The 14,596-nt window shown below is 33.6% G+C and overlaps 1 protein-coding gene across 3 annotated transcripts in view; it reads right to left on the reverse strand.

Moving 5' to 3' along the window:
• The window catches only part of LOC136031002 (snake venom 5'-nucleotidase-like), a 102,740-nt gene extending 90,488 nt beyond the window's left edge, over window positions 1-12,252 (reverse strand). For 2 of the 3 annotated variants that reach the window (XM_065710184.1, XM_065710167.1), the window contains exon 1: window positions 12,069-12,251. The gene's annotated coding sequence lies outside the window, so the exon portion shown is untranslated. Of the gene's footprint in view, window positions 1-12,068 lie in introns of all 3 variants that reach the window. The other variant, XM_065710192.1, reaches the window with a different exon arrangement.
• Between the last annotated feature and the right edge of the window lie 2,344 nt (window positions 12,253-14,596).

Below are 14,596 nucleotides of genomic sequence, written 5' to 3' on the forward strand. Positions count from 1 at the left end.
CTTCGTATATGAAAGGGGCTATTCCTCCTCAGCACCCCGCTCTTTACGCTAAAGTTTTTTACTGTTTTAAAAAGTAGAGTCGAGAGAAAGAGTCAAACTTTAGCGTAAAGAGCGGGAAGTTGAGGAGGGAACAACCTTATTCATGTACAGAGTAATTTCTGTTTGTTTTAAGTTTTAATGTTGCTCCTTACTTTCAGTTAAAAAAACTTATTTTTTTTTATTCAATATTTCAAAGAACTGATTCAATAATACCACTTTCCAGAAAAGGTTTCTACTAAATTTTTCAAGCTTTGTTTTAATTACAACCTAAATTTTAATTACAATCCAACATTCAAGGATTGCAAGGAAATTCGTAATTGCAAGGAAACATAGAAAGTTGAAATCTACCAACCTATTTACAATTATTGATGTACACAATTTAGCAAGGAATTGGTGATTTATGGAAGCTCTAGCCCATATAATCGCTTGGGCAGGTCTTGGCATGGTTTAAAAATCAATCAAAATTGAATAAATAAAAACAACAAATTTTTGTAACTGAAAGTAAGGAGCACTATTAAGGAAAAACGAGCATAATTCACTCTGTATAAGAGGGAGACTGCCCCTTCTACTCGCTGTTCACGCAGAAGATTAACTTTCCCCCCTAATTCTTTAAGAATGATTGCTCTCGCACAAGAGCTGCATTTTGAATCCACTACAGATCGTTAGCGTAAAATGCATGGGGCTGAAGAAGGGGAAGCCCCCCTCATAAATTGCTTACGGAAAATGAGTTTAAGGCAATTGAAAAAAATTTTTTTGTTAATGTGGCTAATCAGGGATTAGCTTGGAAAGATAGCGAATAAGCCCGGAGAACCTCTGCTGTTTCTTCGAATGCAGTGCAAAGTCACGGGCTTAAATATAAGATAGATATCAATTTACTATAATTCAGTTTAACATAAGTTGGAGTTTTACCACCCAAGCCGGTTATATTATTATTTTGACACACAGGCGCACGGAATTCAGCTAAGGCCTTTGTCACTCAAACATACAAGGCGTATTTTTAATTAAGGTCCGTTGGATCATAAGTACATAGCGAATGATTATTAATGATTATTTTTAAGTACATACTCTACTCTATTTACCAGCATAGTTATCAAGTTTGTTGTAATACTTATCATACCTCTCAACAAAATCTAAAGTAACCTCTGCATAAAAACTTGCCGCCTTTTCCGCTAACCAGAATATCAGTTCTGTTTCTACGTCGTCATCATCATTGTGACGTTTGCCACTGAGGTGTTGATTGAGATGGAGAAACTGATGGTAGTCACTCGGTGCAAGATCAGGAATGTATTTTGGGTGATTTAAAACTTCCCAGCCGAAACTGTCCAATAAATTACAGGTTTGATCAGCAATGTGAGGTCTTGTATTGTCATAAAGAAGGACAATTTCCTTTGTCACCATGCCAAGTTTTTTGGGTTTTTTTGTCCCTCTCTGGAGCTTTCTGAGGTTTAGGCAGTATGCTTCTGCATTGATAGCGGCTCCTTAATTGCATAAACTCGACTAAACAAACACCATGCCTACTCCCAAACACCGACGCCCTAATTTTGTGCTCGGGGAGAGGATGTTCAGCCTTCAAATTTTCAGGGGAGTGTGTGTATTTCCATTCCATGTTCTGTTGCCTCGATTTGGACGTGATATGCAAAACCCATGTTTCGTACCTGGTTCAACCGGTTGCCACCTCAGTGGCAACCGTTAAAAAGATGACGACGACGTAAAAACACCTGTGAACTCTTGGCTATTGGAGCCGATGGCAAGCTCTTATAAAGAACTAGCTGTTGGTGTGGCGCTTTGCGCCGAACCAAAACCTAGTTGGTGGGGGCACTTCGCGCCCCCCAAGCCCCCCCGCGCACGTAAGTCATTACGCGCCATATTAGTTACACGCCATTGCAGTTGTGCCCCCGTGTCCAACCTGTGAATATATATATATATATATATATATATATATATATATATATATATATATATATATATATATATATATATATATAATGAAAAGAGAAATCACCAATGCTACAGCACAAACACAAAAAAAAAAAAAAAAAAAAAAAAAAGGAGACAGAAGGAGAAAAGGAAGACTGTTTTCCTAAATTAGTGATTAATATAGACCAGCACTTGAATGAGGCCTTAACCCTACTCATCCATACAATCACATAGGTCAAACAGCATAGCCACACACAATCAACCATAAAGAATAATCCATGGACAGGCAGTCATGTCGTCAATAAGTATAAGTCGTCATTTACCAAACAATAGAAAAAATAATATAGACAAATAATTCAGAGGCAACACCCAACATAAGGGCTCATCAGGAGAATACACTGGCCTATATAGGGTTTCGCCACTCTAAATTCTCTACCCAGCACAGTGTTGTGGCTACCACAGAATATCCATGGCATCCCCGCGTCAGGTATCACCCCCAAAATACATGTCTATGAAAAAAAAACCAGCAAATGTAAAACAACCAAGTAAAACCAAAAACAAGCTTATCCTGTTAATATATCCCTCCTTTTAGCAACAATAGGTAAACTAAATATTATAAATTTTACCAAATCACAAATAATAACACATTGCAAAAAACTTGAATGAACTAAACAATTATAGAATTCATCTTTACCATTTGGCTAATTTTTTAGAAAATCCGCTCAATTAGAAACACAATTCAAAATAAATGGCGCTGTGACAACATTTCTCGAACCTCCGAAATTAGTTAAAAATTTCTTTAAGTATTTCTAGATAATTCTTTTGATATTTATTTAAAAGTTCGTTATAATGAAAACTAAATTTTTTAAATTGCCAAGTTAATTTATTTGCAGAAAAACCTCTTGATATCAATTTTTGGCTTAAGATTTTACATCTATTTTTAAAATCAATATAATTACTACAAATCCTTGTATAACGAAGTAACTGTGAGAAAAACGCTGAATATGTGATATTTGAGTGTATATTACTTTCAGGGAATGGGAAACTAATCACTTCAAAATCAAAATCATCCGTTTTATTATACATTTTAAAACTTAATTTATTATTATCACAAATATTAATATTTAAATCTAAGAAATGATCTTCATGACCAGCGCCATGACTAGGCTCAAGAATAAGCTCTGATGGATATATATTTTTAGAAATATCAATGAAATCCTTACAATTTAAGACCAAAATATCATCTAAATATCTTTTATTATTTGACAAAGCATGTTTTAAATTAATTGGATTATTCTTATCCATCATATATTTATATTCTAGTTGACTTAAAAACAAGTCAGCTATAAATGGGCTGGCATTCCCCCCCCATGGGAATTCCCATAATTTGCTTGTACAAATCACCCCCAAATCTTATATAAGTATTGTATAAAACAAATTCCAATAACTCAAAAATCATATCCAAGCTGTAACATCTCAAGTTAACTGTAGTATTAAAGCAGTTTGTCCATATAGCTTTTTTATTATAAATGTCTATTTTTAAGAACCTTTTACAAGATAAGAGGAAAGATTTCTTTATAACAGTTTTTAAATTATCAAACACTAAATTAAGTGATAAATTAGTATACATTGTCGCAAAATCGAAAGACTCAATTCTTTTAGCTGAAACCATTGTTAAAGAATCTATCACCTGCAGTGAATTATTAACACTCCAATATGGATTAAAATTCGAAATTTTTTTAATACCAGAACAATAGGTTTTAAGTTTATTTACAATTTCCTTTAAACTACGGAAAACTTGCGAATATACAACATTCTTCGCTGTCCCATTGTCTGTGCATACAAATAGATTGTCATGTTTACCGACTTAGCGATCTATAACGCATTTTTCTAGTGATTGGCCTTGAGCTTTGTTGATGGTGATTGCTAATCGAACATTCCTTGTGTCCCTGTCGTCATTTATATATCCCCCCGGTGTCCCCGTTGTAGTTGTCCCTGTGTCCCGGTCGTCATTTATATTCCCTGTGTCCCGGTCGTCATTTGCGTCCCGGTGTCCCAGTCAGTAATTTCTCTTTGAGTGTCCCGGTCGTCATTTATATTCCCTGCGTCCCGGTCGTCATTTGTGTCCCGGTGTCCCGGTCTGTAGCGTCATCTTGTAATGACGTTATATACAAAACCTTATATATTTATAATGACGTCATATGCAAACCCACAAACAAACAAACATGCATACATACAACTTATTTTATATACATATATATATATATATATATATATATATATATATATATATATATATATATATATATATATATATATATAGTTTCTTTTTTATTTTTTTATTTTTTAGTTTTTTCTTTTCTTAGTTTTTTTCTTTTTTAATTTTGCTTTTTTTAGTTTCTTCTTTTTATTAATTTGTTTTCTTTTTTGATTTTTTCTCCTTTTTTTTCTTTTTTATTTTTTTTCTTTTTTAGTTTTTTTCTTTTTTAGGTTTTTCTTTTTTTAGTTTTTCTTTTTTTTTAGTTTTTCTGTTTTTTAGTTTCTTCTTTTTTTTAATTTTTTTCTTTTTTAGTTTTTTTTTGTTTTGTAGCTTTTTTAATTTTTTTTTAGCTTTTTTTTCTTTTAGTTTTTTACCTTTTCTATTTTTGTTCTTTTTTTAGTTTTTTTCTTTTTAAGTTTTTTCTTTTTTTTAGCTTTTCTTTTTTTTATTTAGTTTTTTAGTTTTTGTTTTTTTAATTTTTTTTTATTTTTTAGTTTTTTCTTTTTTCAGCTTTTTTAGTTTTTTAATTTTTTCTTTTTAGCTTATTTTAGTTGTTTACCTTTTTTCTTTTTTAGTTTTCATTTTCTTCTTTATTTTTCAGACGCCATATGCAAACCCTCAAACATACAAAAAAACAAACATGCTTTAATTTTTTTTCTTTTTTAGTTTTTTCTATTTTTTAGTTTTGTAGCTTTTTTAGTTTTTTTTAGCTTTTTTTTCTTTTTATTTTTTTATCTTTTTTATTTTTTTTAGTTTTTTTTCCTTTTAGGTTTTTCTTTTTTTTAGTTTTTTCTTTTTTTATTTTTTTTTCTTTTTTAGTTTTTTAGTTTTATTTTCTTTTTAGTTTTTTTACCTTTTTATTTTTTTTATTTTTTTTTTTTTCTTTTTCTTCTTTATTTTTCAGACGTCATATGCGGACAAACACAAAACGATGGACAAACTTACAACTTATTTATATACATATATAGATGTACTTTTAAATTAGTTGAGAGGTATGATAAGTGTTTCAAAAACATAGAAACTATGTCGAAAAGAAGATTAAATTATACAGTAAATATGATAATATTTATCTTCAAACGGAACTTAAGGCGTATTTTAAAAAAATACGCCTCATACATCCAGTTTTAGTCTCACCCAACTCGTGGCAGTTGGGATAGCAACAGCAATGGTCATTGACCTCCAAGCGTACGTTATCATTGTCATATTTATATTTTTATCATGTGTTTATAAGTTTTAACGTTAATTTTTTGCAATTTCAATCTGTAACCAAAGCAATATCTGAGCCGATTGTAAAAGTACTTCCTTAAAAAATTTTCAACCTCATAGAAAGCGGTTTTTCTCAGTTGAATCACTTTAAAAGCGATGCGTTTGAAATTACTCAAAAGGAGAGGAAAGTAAAATTTGCCCAAAGTGTCCCACTATTGTCTGAAGTTAGGTACCGAGGATAGTACATCTTTGGATCTAGACTCCGTGTAACAGCTTGCAAATTTTGGGGCGCAAATAAGTCAAAAGTCTATACACTAGTTTGTTAATTGTGGTGTCCTATGAAACAAATAAATAAATGGACGAAATAATGATATATCGCTTTAAATGAGATAGATAATTCACCGAGATTTTCTAGCAAAAACTAATGTTTAATTTCATCTAAATTTTTGGGACTTTGGGGTTGGGGTGTGGAAGTCATAGATTGATCCCCTTTATTCTTCTGCACCTACCAATAAATTCGCGTATACAGTACGTCCCACAGTTAACTGAGTATACTTGTGCGGTTTTAGTGATCTATCTTCACAATACACTCCTTCTTGATTCCTGCTGCTTTATTCCTGGCTGTTCGTAAGGCCTGGTTTGATTCTTTAACCCACGTTGTTCTTTTATTTAAACGTCTTCTTTTGTCAAAAAAGGTAGTGCGTTTGTTTGGTTCAAGTCTTAACTATCTGGTAGAATAATGTCTTGTTGATTCTCTTTTCTATCACCCTCAAATGCTGACCACGGTATCCATCAAGAGTTTATTCCAGGGCCAGCATTGTTTTTAATCAAAGGCCATACGGCTCCAGTGTTTTATTATTTTTTTTTTTTCCAGAGGCACTTCATACGGAAGGGGTCGTCGCAAAAATATGGAAGGGGCTCATTTGATTGGTAATCGGAAGCTCTAACGCCCTTTTTCGGAGTCGAAAGTGATCGAAATGTAACTAGCTCCCCCCCGCCCTTTTTTCCCAAATTCATCCGATAAAAATTTTGAGGAGGCCATTTTGTTAAAAATTGTTCAAAGATCATATAACAAAAGCTCCAGTGTCAACACAACCCTCCAGGGCCCGGGGGCAGGCATTGTAAGTTATGCCCTAAGATCATATATGGTTTCTATGTAAGGTATGCTCGTATAAACTTCAGAGAGGACTCATTTGATTAGAAATTGAAAGTGATAGCTCACTTTTTAAGAGTAAAAAAGATCGGAGAGCAACCAACCCCCCCCCAACGTCCCTTTTTTCCAAAATACATCTGATAAATATTTTGAGATAGCCTTTTTGATGAAAATAGTTCAAAAGTCAGATAAGGAAAATTTGGGTGGAGACACAAACCCCAGGGCCCACAGACAGGTGTTGCAAGTTATGCCCTAGGGGAATATATGGTTCTTTGGAAAGGATCCTCGTATGAACTTCAAAGAGGGCTCATTTGATTGAAAATGGAAAGTTCAAGTTCACTTTTCAATAGCCAAAAGAGATCTGTTGGCAACTAGCCCTCCCACACCCTTTTTCCCAGACCCATCTGATAAAAATGTTGAGAAGGCTGTTTCTTTAGAAAAGAGTTCAAAGATCATATGACGAAAACTCCGAGGTCGACAACCCCCCCCCCCCAGGGAGCTGGAGCAGGCATTTTAAGTCACGCTCTGGAGGAATCTATGGTTCTTATGGAAGAAGGGGTCGTATAAATTTTGGAGAGAGCTCAATTGACTGGAAAATGAAAATTCTAGTTCACTTTTTAAGATTCAAAAGAGATTGCAGGGCAAATAGTCCCCTATCCATGCCCTATTTTCCTCAAACCCATCTGATAAGAACTTTGAGATATCTATTTTTTCAAAAAAGTTCGAAGATCATATAAAGAACACTCCAGGGTCAACACAACCCTTCAGGGGCTGGGGGCTGGGTCGCTATGGAAGGGATACTCGTATAAACTTTCAAAAGGACGCATTTGATTGGAAATTTAAAATTCTGATTCGGTTTTTAAGATTCTACAGAGACAAAAGAGCAACTAGCCCTCCATGTCCATTGTTTTCCAAATGTAGCCGGTAAAAATTTGGAGATTGTCATTTTGATGAAAATAGTTCAAGGGTCAGATAACAAAAACTCCAGTGTCAATACGAAACCCCCAGGGCCCAGGGGCAGGCGTTGTAAGTTATGTCCTGGGGGCGTATATGACTCTTATGGAAAGGATGATCGTATAAGCTTCGGAGAGGGATCATTTGAGTGGAAATTGAAAGTTCTAGTTCACTTTTTAAGGGTAAAAAGAAATCCGATGGCAACTAGCCCCCTCAAACCCTGTTTCTTCACCCCATCTGATAGAAATTTAGAGATGGCTCTTTTGTTAAAAATAGCCATTGCACTTTACTGAAAACGAATTATATCGAAAATATTATCTTTTGTAGTTATTACAACATTGAAAATAAGAATAAAAATTACAGTATAATTAGATTTTGAACTAATGAGCTTCCAGCAATTAATATCATTATATGTCAAATGTTTTGTTTAGTTGTATTAGTTCTTTCCAAGACTGTTCGAGACAAACATAGCTTCACTACAAACAAGAGTTTGGATACTGCCCCTTTCCCTTACTGTAAAAGTTGGAAGCCTACTACATCATTGGTGCTTCACTGAAAACGAATTATATTAGAAATTTTTTTTTCAGTTATTGCAGCATTGAAAATGAAAATAAATTACAGTGAAATAAAATCTTAAACTGATGACCTTCCAATAATTAATAGTATTATATATCAAACATTCAGTTTGATTTTATTTGTACTTTTCAAGTCTGTCCAAGATTCATATAGTTTTCAATAAAGCGCCAATGACGCAGTAGATTTTAGACTTTTGCAGTAAAAGAAGGAGGTAAAACCAAAGCTCTTCTTTGTAGAGGTTTTGCTCGCTTCAAGATGGATTTGCGTATTCAATTTAAGTTTCACTCCTTTTAAGATTTATTACTTATTTATATAACTAACTATTGTTTGTTTCTTTGCTATGATTGTTTATTTAATATCTGTTCATTTCGGGTTTCATTCACGCCTCAATAACAAAATATCTTTTTTCGTTTGTGATTCGTCGTGATTCTCGCTGTTGCTTCGCTCGTAGCCTCAGATATCGTTGTGCCTAATTTTTGTTTATCATTACCTCATATTTATTCCATACCTTTTCCATTTGCTTTGATGTAATTTACTTTAGATCATAGAAACTGAAAAATCTTAATTTCCAATGTTTTCCCAGTAAGTATATTTTGCTTCAATTGCGTTGTTATATAATTCGGTAACAATGGGACTTGTTCCATTACACATACGCTCTGAATTGTCTGAATTACATATTAATATAATTTTGGTGTTATTCTTCAGTTTTAAGTCAAGGGGTGGCAAATCAGCCCTTTAAACTTATCCAAGAAATTCTGGCGTGAATTCAATTTCTCCTTTGTTTATCCTTCACGGCAACATATATTTTAAGAGATTTATATTCACCTTGGAGGCGATCGACACTCCAAGCATTGATTTTGCTTGGTTTTTTAGCGGTGCTGAAATAACACGTTCCTGCATTGCATTGTCTTATAACCACAAATTTCTTTGTTCAGTATTTTCGTTTGCGATAGCTGTTTGGAGTCATTTGTCATATTGTATAATATCTCATAGGATTTGTATTGTTCTAATATTCGTTTTGATTCTCACTGTTGCTTCTCTTCTAACCACAGATATCGTTGCACGTCAATTTTGTTTATGATTTGATGTTTCCCTCACTTTCGCTTGTCTGTTAACCACAGATTTCGCTGTCTTTCATTTTCATTTTTGATTCGTTATGGTGCTTGTTGTCACATGTCTTGTGACCGCAGATCTTGTTGTGCTTTATTTTTTTTAATCATTACCTGAGACATTTTTTCATGCCATTTGCTTTAGATGTTCAGATTCATTCATCATCTTGCATAATTTCACAAGACTTCTTAGAAAACAAAGAATTATCTTTTCCAGCTTTCCCCCAGTAAAGGACTTTCTTTATGATAAATAATGTGATTTACCGGATATCAATACCGGTATATATTTTAACAATGATTATGTACTTATTTTCTTATTGCAATAGTATTGGATGTTGATTGCAGATTATATTAAGGATATAAATTTGGAACTGAGGAAGATAGGAGATGTGTTGGATTTAGTAAAGACTTAATCTTCGGTGGTTTTTGTTTAAGGTCATTGCTTTTAAGTCTTCCTCAAAAAATAATATACCTTTGAAATGATTATTGAAGGGGAAGCGCTCAGTTTTTAGAAGAAATCAATTTTAAGTTGGAACCATGGAAAAGACGCTCCATGAAGTTTTAACTAAAGTTACTTCGGTTGAAAGCCAGTTAACTGCCATAAATGAAAAATTGACAAGAGATGCATGACCTAATGAAGAGATGGAAAGGGAAATCAAGGTATTAAGGACGTTTGTAAGCGCAGTTAATCATTGTTTAAATGCTAGGTCAAGTGTAATACTCTACAACCTTTCTTTTATTATTCCTGCAGCATATACTCTGAAAGAACAGATTTTCTTGGCTCTTAATAAGCGCATACCCAATTTAGGCCTGTTCTGTTGCGACATGAAAGATGTGTCTAGAATTCGTGCGGGTTCGGTGGAAAAAAAACAAATTCAGTGGAAATTTGTGGCATTAACTATAGATCTAACCCTCTACTAAACAAAAGTGGGCTGTCAGCACCTCCGGACTATACCTCAAGGCAATGGGAAGCATGTAAGCATTTGAAATTGGTGTTCATTTATCACCATCACCACCAAACAAGTGTGCGGGGACAAAAATTATTTATAGATGGTAGGATATATATTTTCCACTTCTCCTCTAAGTGTGCGAAAGAGGTAGTTTCCAGTCGAGAAAATAATAACCCAGACCAGCAAAAACGAGGAATGTTATAAAAAGGAAATAATCTGGTTGAAACAGTAGTTGAAAGAATGGACGTCTTTGAGGCTGGTGAGTCGTATCAAAAAATTCTGATAGCAGTGTAAAAACGGTGGTGGAACTCCATGTAAAGGTTCTTTCACCTCCATTCTCTGAAAGTGCATCTAGGTCTATTGAGAAAAATCAGAATATCACCTAAAGCTACAAAAGCTGAAAAAAGAGTTGGAAAAGGGAGAAAAATCATTAGTTCAGAGGACAAGAATCACTGTAATATTCGTAATATTGCTAGAAGAGGAGTTAACTATAGAGGTCTATCAAAGCGCCCTGTCGCTGCATCTACCATTGATTTCTATTGACTTTTGTTCCCACATAAGATGATCCCGTCTCACCATAGATCCTGCAAGTACTTGAATTATTGTCCATTGAATAGGGACACTACGGCCATGTCCACCCGTTACGCATAGTTACATGGAATATCAAAGACGTAAAAAATAAGGTAGACCAAGTCTTACAAGATTTACATAGTAGGGATGCTGTTGCTTTAATTTTGAGGCATGGCACAATGAAGATTGGGTACTAACTTTCAAAGATTATTCAGTAGAAAATTTACTAGAAAAGCAGCTGGAAATATGAGATAACATAGCATTGTTTTAGCATTAATCAACTAAGGGTGTATAAAATACTTAAGTATTCCTGGCCATTCAGAAAACATATTATAAGTTCAATTCCTCTTAAAATTTTAATGGTTGAAGGGGTATATAGCTCCTCAAAATAACAGTGTCATACAAAAATTCACCGATAGATAGGCATACAATGAAAGCTCATGCAGTAACTGTTTATTTCCAATGAGAAATTGTTTCAAAATAATGGTTATTTGTATTAAGCCTTCCGTCACATATTCAGAATGACTTAGAGTGTGCCGATTCATAACCTTCAATTTATTTTTAAACCCAATGAAATCAAGTAGTCGATGATTAGTGGCTCAATTGATTAGACCTTCCCTCCTTTCATGTGACATAATTTCTGTTCTTTTTAAATTTAATATTACTTTTTATCTTCATACGAAAAATTATATTTATTTTCTATTTAACAACAAATAAAATACACTGTTCATAATGCATTTTTTTTTCTGTAGCCAGAGATAAATAACACTGGTCGCTTTGGTAGACTTGGAAGATTGCAGGTCAAACTCGTACTTGAAAGTCTTTTTTTTTTAAGTTTGACTTTAATATTCTTTTAAGGTCTATTTGTTTTAGGTGCAATTTTTATTCATAGTAATTTATATTTTTCTGAAGTCTAAATCAAATTTTACTATATTTTTACAAGTTATAGGTTTCAGGCAGGAAAATTCATGAGCAGTCGCAATTCAAAATTCTACGCTTAAAAAAAAAACAATGCGTTAGTGGCCTTAAACTGCTAGGGACAGGTAGCTCAGGTACTCGAACTTCCCACAATCAATAACAGTGTATTATTGTAAATAATTGCATGTATTCATTGTTTGCTAACTGGAGGAGAATAGTGCTTCCAGTGGCTAGTTTTTCTGAAGAAGAAGTCAAAGAGGTGAAAGGACTTGTTGATAGTCCATATACCTCCCTAACCTCCCTACAATTTTTGGAACTGGAACTGGAACAATGCCTTTAAAGTTCGTCCTTTACGTTTTTGTTGGTTAGTTGAACATAAAAGTAACTAAAAATATGGAGCAAAATAAAAACACTACCTTAAAGGTTTAACTTGTTATTGCTTCAAATCCCGTTAATCTTTTGCTTATGTTCAAAGAAAAGAACAATGCGCACTTCATGAAGTTATCTACACAAGATTTTGTTTTTCTTTTATTAATCCATTTCGAAAAGTTTTATTAAACCACTCCTTTAAGTTACAAGTCAGAATGCATAGTGATGTATTTACGGTAAAAATACGTTGGTTAAAGCCCTTAGGTCGATATAGAACTAAAAAAGGGAAACGAAGATCTAATTGACATTACGGAAATGGACCCATGTCAAATATTGACAAGGCACTAATCAGCGTCAGAATATAAGAAGATCCTTTTTATACCAAGCATATTCTGTTTTTTTATGGCTAAATTTAACAGAACGTGTTATTTCAAATATAAAAAATAATAAAAGATTAGAGGGTGGGATGCAAGTAGAGGCAAAGAGAAGCAGAAAGAGATAAACAGTGGGGAAAAGAGTGACAAAATAAGTATACTAGCGTAATAGCTTCAATAGCGCGGAAGGGGGGCTTTCGGTGGTTAAAGTAATGTCTTTTGAAACATACGTTACCTAGAAGAATAACTCATCGTTTAAAAAAACTTAATTTATTCAGTTATCTTGTATTTCAATAATGCAAATGTATTGAAAGGTAAATATTTAGGGAACGATTCTTTAGGTAATTAAATTAAAAAAAACAAGTTTTTTTAACTACAAGTAAGGAGCGTCATTAAAACTTAAAACGAACAGAAATTATTCCGTATATGAAAGGGGTTGTCCCCTCTTGAACGCCTCGCTCTTTACGCTAAAGTTTGACTCTTTGTCAGAACTCTACTTTTTAAAACAATAAAAAACTTCAGCGTAAAGAGCGAGGCGTTGAGGAGGGAACAACCCCTTTCATATACAGAATAATTTCTGTTCGTTTTAATTTTTAATGTCGCTCCTTACTTGCAGATAAAAAAAGTTTTTTAAATTAATTTCTGAACGTTTTTGAATTAATGCATAGTTTGATTTTGGCTCACCGCACATGAATAGTTAAAACAAATTTTGCACATTAATTTATTTTTTGGCTAAAAGGCTTTCTCATAGCTTTGATTGGACGATTTTGATAAAAAGGGATGGGGAGGAGGCCTAGTTGCCTTCCAATTTTTTGCTACTTAAAAATGCAACTAGATTTTTTAATTTTTTTACGAACGTTTTAGTCATTAATATTAATAGACATACGTACCTTACGAATTAACTTACGTAACAAACTTCTATATTTGTGTATTTTTATTACGTATATGGGGGTTCGCGCTTCGTCAATACCTCGCTCTTTACACTAAAGTTTGAATTTTGTCCCTAATCCTTAAGAATGACCCCTGAATCACAAAGGCCGTAGAATAAATAGTTGAAATTACTAAAAATACTTTAGCATAAAGAGCAAGCTATTGTCAAGGAGACGAACCCACTTATATACGTAATATTTCCTGTTCATTTTAAGTTTTAATGCAGCTCATTACTTCCAGTTGAAAAAAATATTTATTTTCTAATTGTTTTTTTTAATAATGTTAGAAAATCCTGCGCCCTTTTCATTGAATTTCTCTTCCCTCCTGATAAATACCTCCATGAAAAGATCCTCTCGTGTAATCCCCTCCCCCCGACCCACCACCACCCCAACGCGAAAAAGTTCCCCTGGAAAAGTTTGTACACTTCATAATAACCATTACTATATGTTAACAATGGTCAAAGATTGTAACTTGCAGTCCCTCTTCCGGGGACTGTGGGGGACTAAGTCATCCCCAGAGACATAGTTATTAAGTTTTTGACTAATCTGAACAGAATGGCTATCTCAAAATTTTGATCCGGTGACATTGGGGAATAAGTGTGCGTGAGAGTGGCCTAGATGCCCTCCATTATTTTTGGTCACTTAAAAAGGGTACTAGAACGTTTAATTTCCATTAGAATGAGTCCTCTCGCGACCTCCTAGGACCACTGGGCCGATACGATCACCCCTGGGAAAAAAACGAAACCAATAAACACGGCTCCGTGACCTGTCTTCTGGGAAAAAATAAAAATTTTCATATTTTTGTAGATAGGAGCTTGAAACTTCTACTGCAGGGTTTTCTGATACGCTGAATCTGATGGTGTGATTTTCATTAAGAGTCTATGACTTTTAGGATTCTATGACGCTATTTTCTAAAATAAGGCAAATTTATAGATTCTATGACGTTATTTTCTAAAATAAGGCAAATTTTCTCAGGCTCTTAATTTTTGATGAATAATACTAAGCTTGATAAAACTTATATATTTAAAATCAACATTAAAATGCAATTCTTCTGATACAACTATTGGTATCAAAATTCCGTTTTTTTTAGTTTCAGCTACTGTTGAGCCGGGTCGCTCCTTACTACAGTTCGTTACTACGAACTGTTTGATAAGTATTTTAATGATTTTTAGTATCTCACATTTTATCGTAGGGTAGAGAAAGATAATCAATCAAGGATAACAAATATGACGTAAGAACTTCATTTAAAAAAACACAGGGGAGATGTGATGG

This window comes from Artemia franciscana, chromosome 1 (genome assembly GCF_032884065.1).
Source record: "Artemia franciscana chromosome 1, ASM3288406v1, whole genome shotgun sequence".
NCBI lineage: Eukaryota > Metazoa > Arthropoda > Branchiopoda > Anostraca > Artemiidae > Artemia > Artemia franciscana.